At 36.4% G+C, this 7,268-nt stretch overlaps 1 long non-coding RNA gene across 1 annotated transcript; it reads right to left on the bottom strand.

Moving 5' to 3' along the window:
* Positions 1–5,264: 5,264 nt before the first annotated feature.
* On the bottom strand, positions 5,265–6,308 carry LOC113781601. Its single transcript, XR_003469640.1, has 2 exons — positions 6,174–6,308; positions 5,265–5,554 (listed from the first exon to the last, which is right to left on the bottom strand). It is a non-coding gene; the product is annotated as an uncharacterized LOC113781601 (long non-coding RNA).
* Between the last annotated feature and the right edge of the window lie 960 nt (positions 6,309–7,268).

The following is a 7,268-nucleotide window of genomic DNA, read 5'->3' as shown; positions in this document are numbered from 1 at the left end:
AAGATTTACTAGAATAGGGTACACAAAGTCAAGGAATATGTACAAGTTGAGATGATGGTCATATCTAATCTAGATACAGCACGCGCAATCTTCTGTCTAATCAAAGCTGTCAGGTAAATCCAAAACTTGACCATCCCACCCAGTACGATTATGTAATCCATGTAGATAACAATTGAGGATTGTGTAGCATCATGAGGATGGTTGTAAAGTCCAGGCTCGTCGCAATCTCTCATTCCTTGCACATTCCTCCTAAAAATTGGACAACTTGATTGATAAGTAACTTCTGTTCAAGGCTATAGTACACTAAAGCACCACTGTGATCAATGCAAATTCCAACATTACAGCTAACAACAAACTTTTAAGTCCCCAACATAGGTTGGCTTAATTGGTTGGCTTAATTGGTAAGGGCGAGTCACTTTATCATAAAAGGTTGTATGTTTGAATTTCGTTGTTAATGTGAGGGCTGTGTTTGTGGGCAATCTGTAAGAACCCTATAAGCAATCTATGATTCTGAGGGTAATGTCCTGACTATGAGGACCCAGATTTTTATTTTCTTACTTTTGTATTATTTTAATGGCTCTATTAAATATTTATTCACTCATTTTCTCCGAATAATTTATTTCAACTACTTTAAACTTATTTACATGGAATAATATCTCAATTATATTTTTAACACGTCTCGTTAGTAAAATTAATTTTCTAGAGCTCGTTTAGCGAGAAATAAGGAGTACACATTTTTTGAGACTATGTTTGATCCGAGAGTACATTAATCTTGAAATAGGTATTTTTATATTTAAGTGTTCAAATGTTAGTTAGTTATATTATTGTTAAAAGAATTTCTTGGAAGGTTCACTTTATCGAGCTTAAATCAGAAGTACGCGTTTGTACGCGCGCGATTTAATTGAAAGACTTTAGACCATTATTTTTAGACTATTAAGATTGAATAATATTAATATAAATACAAGTGCATTAGAGGTTTAGTGCACAAGTGAAACAAACCCGAGAAGAATCTGGCGCGAAATGCGCACGAACACACACTATTGAAGAGTTGACTTTTTGGACACTTTTGGGCCACACATTTAAGCTTCCTTAAGAAGCTTCTTCATCAGTAAAATCTCTTTCTCATTTGCTCCAAGACAGCTGAAACCAAGAAGAAGAAAAAGAGACCAAAGTTCTTCATTTTTCCTTCATCAAATCTTCACCATTTCACCTCAAAATTTAACCACACTTCACTAAACACTTGGTGATCATCTTAAGCTACAAAAGGGGGCCGCTTTCCACAATTTTCTTGGACATTTTTGGACTGAAATTTCTGCCTTAGGTTCATCCAAGCAAGTAAGCAACGATCAAGCCCTCAAATCTTGTCTTATGGAAGTAGTATAGCATATATAAGCTCATGCATGCATGTGGGTAGCTTGTTTATATTAGAAAAATTGTTGTGTGGGCTCTATGAACTCCCACTTGGATTAGATGGACTGATTTGATGAATGATGATGCTATTAATGTTGGTTTAGTGTTTAAATTAGGGGAATAATGTTGGGTTGTTGGTAAAAACTCAAGGAAGGTGCAATGAACAAAAGTGACCATTTTACCCCTGTCATGTTCGTGCACTTTGGTGCGAAATTTTGAGGCTCTAATGACTTGTTTGTGATGTATACATGTTATATGAATGGTGTAGAAAGTTTCATGGAAAAATAACATGATTTGGTTGGTCAATTGTAGTGATTTCAAAGGTTTAGTAAAACTGGAAAATTTTCCCGGATTGCCCAGGCAGTCTTTTTGTTTCGGCCATAACTTGTTGCTCCGATGTCAAAATCAAGTGCCGTTTGTGGCACTGGAAACTAGACATTCCCATCTTTCAAAAGGTATAAAATTCATGACTTGATTCCACTTGAGTGAACCACACCATGTGTTTGAACTTGGCTGTTCTGTTTCGTTAGTTCACTGAAGCTCTGTTTTGAGCAGCAAGTTGATGCTCAAATGTGGGCTAGTTGTTGACAGATTTTGAAAATGGTTTCTTCTGAAAAATTGTAGCTTTATGAATGTGTTTTCCAACGCCACCAACCACGCTCAATTCCAATTCAAATTGAGTGAGTTGTGGCTGAAGTTCGAAACTGACTTAGGGATTGAAAACCCTTACTTTGAACTGATTTATAGCAAATGTTGCTTGGGACTTGATGTTGCGAAATTTTGGTGTTAATCACCTATCAAACACATCTTGGATATTTTCTAGACAATGTCTACACAAATGAACCATGTTTAAGAGGTTTTTGTGGGCCAAATATTTGAGAAAGGGAAAACAAAAGTACAAGGCAGATTGCTTTGGAAATTTTTGAAACTTCAACAGTTTTGTTAACTGACTTTCCGTGCATATTTTTCCATGAAATTTGACAGAGGAATAGCCCTCATATGGTAGTATAATACTGCTAAATTTGGTATCATTCCGAGTCCATTTCGATACTCAATCAAGTCCCAAAGTTCATGGTTTAAATCTGGAAATTATCTAAACGGTCTCACTTTTTCAGCAATTTGAGCTACTATATCTTGGTGCTCGAAACTCCAATTCTTGTTCCACTTATTGTGTTAAAAACTTTGATTGTAACACTAATTCAGTTCCAAATTTTAGAGACTAGTTCATATTGTGTGAATTTTGCCGAATTTTCAAACTTTGCTGAAAATCAACCCAAATCTATCCTTGCTTTCCAAAACAGCAACTTTGAGCCAAATTTGGAATATCTTCCATTTGGAATCATGGAAAGGTGTCTGCTAGGAACTTTTAGTACTTTGGAAGTAGTTTCCAACGGTATCAAGTTTTTCAATTTTGGACATATAGAGAGTGGGATACGATTTTTCAAAAATCTAACCTCAAATCTGAAATTTTCAAACTTGACGGGAATTGAGTTTTTGAGACTCTTCCCTATCCTTCAATACTAATTGACCATTTTGGAATTGTTTCCATGAAGGAAATTAATTTTTCCTTGTGTTAATAAACACTATTTTTGAATCTTGAATTTTGAGCAAGTAAAGCCCTATTCCATGGTATTTTCTAGATTGTACGTAAGAAAGGATTTTTAAGTGATAGTGTGTAATAGATAACTATTGTTTGCTCAGGTGCTCAAGGAGACCTTCACGAGGATCTCGAGGGGAACACCTAAAGGCTTGTTTACGTACTCACTCTCTTATTTTGATTGGTGAGTGTCAAGTGCATGAATTTGTTGCTAAGTAGTTAACTGTTTCTTATCCGTTATATGAATTTGAAATTTTGAGACGAGTGTGTACGTTACCGCATTCGTTCTCTTTCGAACGAAATTATATTCGTATTTTGTTATATGAATTCATATTTGACTTGTACATAGTAATGTGAATGTGATTCGTATATGTGATTCGTATTTGTTATTCGTAGATGTGATTCGTATTTGTGATTCGTATATGTGATTCCTATTTGGAATCATCGATTTGAGCGTTGCTCATCGACCCCTGAACGATTATAAGTACCACACCGATTTGGTGGGAGGTACCTCTTGAATCGTCTCAGACCTATAAACTGAACGATTGTAAGTACCACACCGATTCGGGTGGGAGATACCTCTCGAGTCGTCTCAGTACCCTAAACCTCTAAACGATAGCAAGTACCACACCGATTCGAGTGGGAGGTACCTCTCGAATCGTCTCAGAACCATTAAGCATTCTAAGTCGATTGGAGCGGTGTCTCGTCGACCTCTGAACGATAGCAAGTACCACACCGATTTGGTGGGAGGTACCTCTCGAATCGTCTCAGACCTAAGTTGAGCGATAGTAAGTACCACACCGATTTGGGTGGGAGGTGCCTCTCGAGTCGTCTCAAAAACATAAATGGAATACGTAAAGTGCTATGAATTTAATTATCTACCTGGGTGACGGGGTGTCGTCACGAGAAGGTATTGAATTAAACTTGGACAAAGTAAACAAAGATTTAGCTCCTGAGAGCTCCTACACCCTACTCAGGGGGGTTTATTATAAATTGTGAATTTTTTGAATGGTAAAGTTTTCACTATTGTGTAAGTGCTATTGCTATTGAGTTACTTGTTTTGCATGTTTTCTTGGCCTCACGAGCGTTCGCTCACCCCGTTAGATTTATTTTCCCTTAATAGGAGCTGAAATGGGAGGAATTCTGGACAAGCTTACTTGATGCTCCACTTGATTAGAATTGTGAATGTATTTGTTTAGAATTTGATTTTGGAAGCTGCATATTTTGGGAATGTAAGGTAATTGGGTAGATTATGATGTAAGACTTGAACGTTTATTGAGGAATTGACCTTCCTTTATATCTTCAATTTTTAGTATCGATTAGTTATTATTGAGTGTAAATTGAATTAGTACCGAGTCCTGGCGAGAGTTGGGCAGGCGTTTCGTCGATACCCTTGGGTTCGGCCTTGGGAGAAGTGGGGGCGTCACACTGACCCGTGGCGATGATCGAAACTGAATCCACCTAAACTTTTCTTACACAAAGAAAAAAAAACTTTAAGTCGGAAGAAATACATTATGCTGACATGCCAAGCTACAAGTGAAAAATTAGTTATCCATGATTGGTTTCAAGAGTTAAACTAGTTCCAACGTAGTGAAAATCACGGGATCGTAAACAGTTAATAAAAGGACACAAGAGAAAGTGAAAAAGAAAGAGATTATACTTTTCTTTTTTAATTTCCAGCAATGCTTAAATTTTGAAAAACTAAAGTCTATTTCAAGTGTCAAGACAGAATTTTTCCATTCATTCAATTCTTATTTGTCAAGACTTCCCATTTTTCTGGACTACTTTTTGTCATGGTAACCAATAACATGTAACTTTAACCTATGTGTGTCTGGAACTTGCAACAAACAGAGGCTTTTCTATTCCAACAGCTATCCTTGTGAAATATGTCATTTCCTCCTGTTCAGCTATATCTTAAAGATCTGTAGAGATACTATTGTTGGTTAAGAAATAGCTATATCTTAAAGAGAAATAGCATATTCTTGACCAATGTGTACCATTAATTCTTTGTACTTTCTTCAACATTAAAAACAACATAAAGGTTGCCATGTATATATATACTAGGAGGTACAAACCGCACGCTGCGCTGTAGAGATTAAAATGTGTATGCCCAATTTAGTATAAATAGTTGTGAAATACTATATTAAGGAAATACATATATATTCAAGGACATTACTATTATTTGAAAGATGAAGAAACTGGAGTAAAAAAAATGTAACACAAGACCAGAAGAATCAAGAGATTATTGCTAGTGCACTTAGCTAACAATCTACCAGTAATTAAAGTTTACAAAAGAAAAGAACCAATGTCTTGAAGGACAGGTTTAATTAAAATTCCAAAAAAAAAAAAGCTCATGAAAGTGGTTGCCCTCTCCAGCAGGCAACTATGAATCCCATCCAACAACCCTTAAACATAAGCAACCAAAATTGAAGAATCCATTAATATCCCGAAATCTTTTCCTTTTTTTCCGGGAATATCTCTTCTGGAAATGACCACAGTCCCAGTAGACACATCACGAGGTCCAATCTCAATTCTTAGAGGTACTCCCTGCAGAAAAGCTAGGTAAACTTCAAAGCACAATTGTATTACATTCAACTTGTAAAATAGTATTTCTTGAGATCCATACACATAACTTCCAAATATGAAATTGTTAATAGCAACAGTAGACGTTGCAAAATTGAAACTTCATTCCCTTCCAGAAAACAAAGCCAACAATCACTGAAATAGCTCTAGTTGAGCTGGCCTTCAATAGATATCACTTGACTTGTTAATTATTCAAGCCGGTCTTCAAAGAGTTTTGGTTGAGCAAATCACAATTGGAACCTAGCCACTCGTTGATTTTTTTTTTCAAACTAATTTTAAACAATACCTCTATAAGCTCAAGTGAAGTGGAGTAAGGTGACAAGTCTTAAAAGTAACCAAACTTGGTGAGATATATTACAATTAACCTTCAGGAATCTTAAAGCTCCAAGGAAGCTAGTTTAGATGTAGTCCCGCACTCATTAACATTCTAAGGAAAAAAATCATTTGAAATGTTTGTGGCCATGCATTTGGAATTTTCCTCTCCCTAAATTTCTCTTATTGTCACTCATTCTGTGGTGGGAGAAGTCCAATGGCAAGCTAGATATTGGGCAAGATACAGAACATCTACAGAAGGAGGGCAAACCTTCATCTCCCAAAAGTTATATTTCCATTCAGGTGTTCTCTAATCAGAGTCATCAACCTTGACCTTTATTCTAGCTGCTTGCAGAGTTTTCTTTCACTGATGATGTAGCATTAAGAACTACAGTTCTGTCACCTGCTTTCTTCCATATTGGGACAATTACAACCCGAAAGCAGTCAATAATAGGAGTTATTCCATCACAAGAAAGATAATTTTTAATGCACATAGCTAGGAAAATGAAAGGGCTACAAAAGCAGAGAGCTGTTACTTCACTGCACCGATGAGTCCAATTTCTTGACCAAAATTAAAACAAAAGTTGCAGAGCTAATGTAATGCTAGAAATACAAAACCTGTCGGAGTTTAGAAAACCAAATAAGGATTAAAAAAATCAGCTTTGAGAAAATTAATTAGCCCATTGGGTTCAAAACACAGCATCCATCCCCCGCCCCCATTCACTCTAACTTTTGGGCACACACATTAGCAAATATAGTCGGTAAAACAACCAAAAACGTGCAATAGGCTCAGAAACAATTAATCAGTCTCTATCAGAACACTGCATCCATCCCCAGCCCCCATTCACTCTATCTTTCGAGAACACACATTAGCAAATATAGCCAGTAAAACAACCAAAAACGTGCAATATGCTCAGAAACTGTTAGAAGAATATAAGTATTCTTGTAGATAGTAAATTAGTAAGGGTATTCTTGTAAATAGTTTGTTAGATTTTTACTCCTATAAATACTAGTTGGTCACTTATAATACGGTGACTAGATGTTTTCCCTCCAAGATACCTGTTCTCATGGTATCAGAGTTAAAGTTCTAGGGTTAGGGTTAAACATCTAGTAAGAGTCTTGTTCACGCGATATTGTTCATCGCGTTACCGTTCACGCGACTGTTCAAAAAAAGTACCGTTAACGGATACTGTTCACTAGTACTGTTCAAAAGTACTGTTCACGAGGCACTGTTCATCATGACTGTTCACGCGCACTGTTCATATCGAGTTTTGACCCCTTTTTTTGGTTTGAAGTGTTATTCGCTATGGCTGAAAGTTTTGCTCATGCAGTTACCACTGACCAAGTTGAATCAAGTTCTTCAACA

The sequence above is a fragment of the Coffea eugenioides genome, chromosome 8 (genome assembly GCF_003713205.1).
Source record: "Coffea eugenioides isolate CCC68of chromosome 8, Ceug_1.0, whole genome shotgun sequence".
NCBI lineage: Eukaryota > Viridiplantae > Streptophyta > Magnoliopsida > Gentianales > Rubiaceae > Coffea > Coffea eugenioides.
This window is presented reverse-complemented; position numbering and strand designations above follow the sequence as displayed.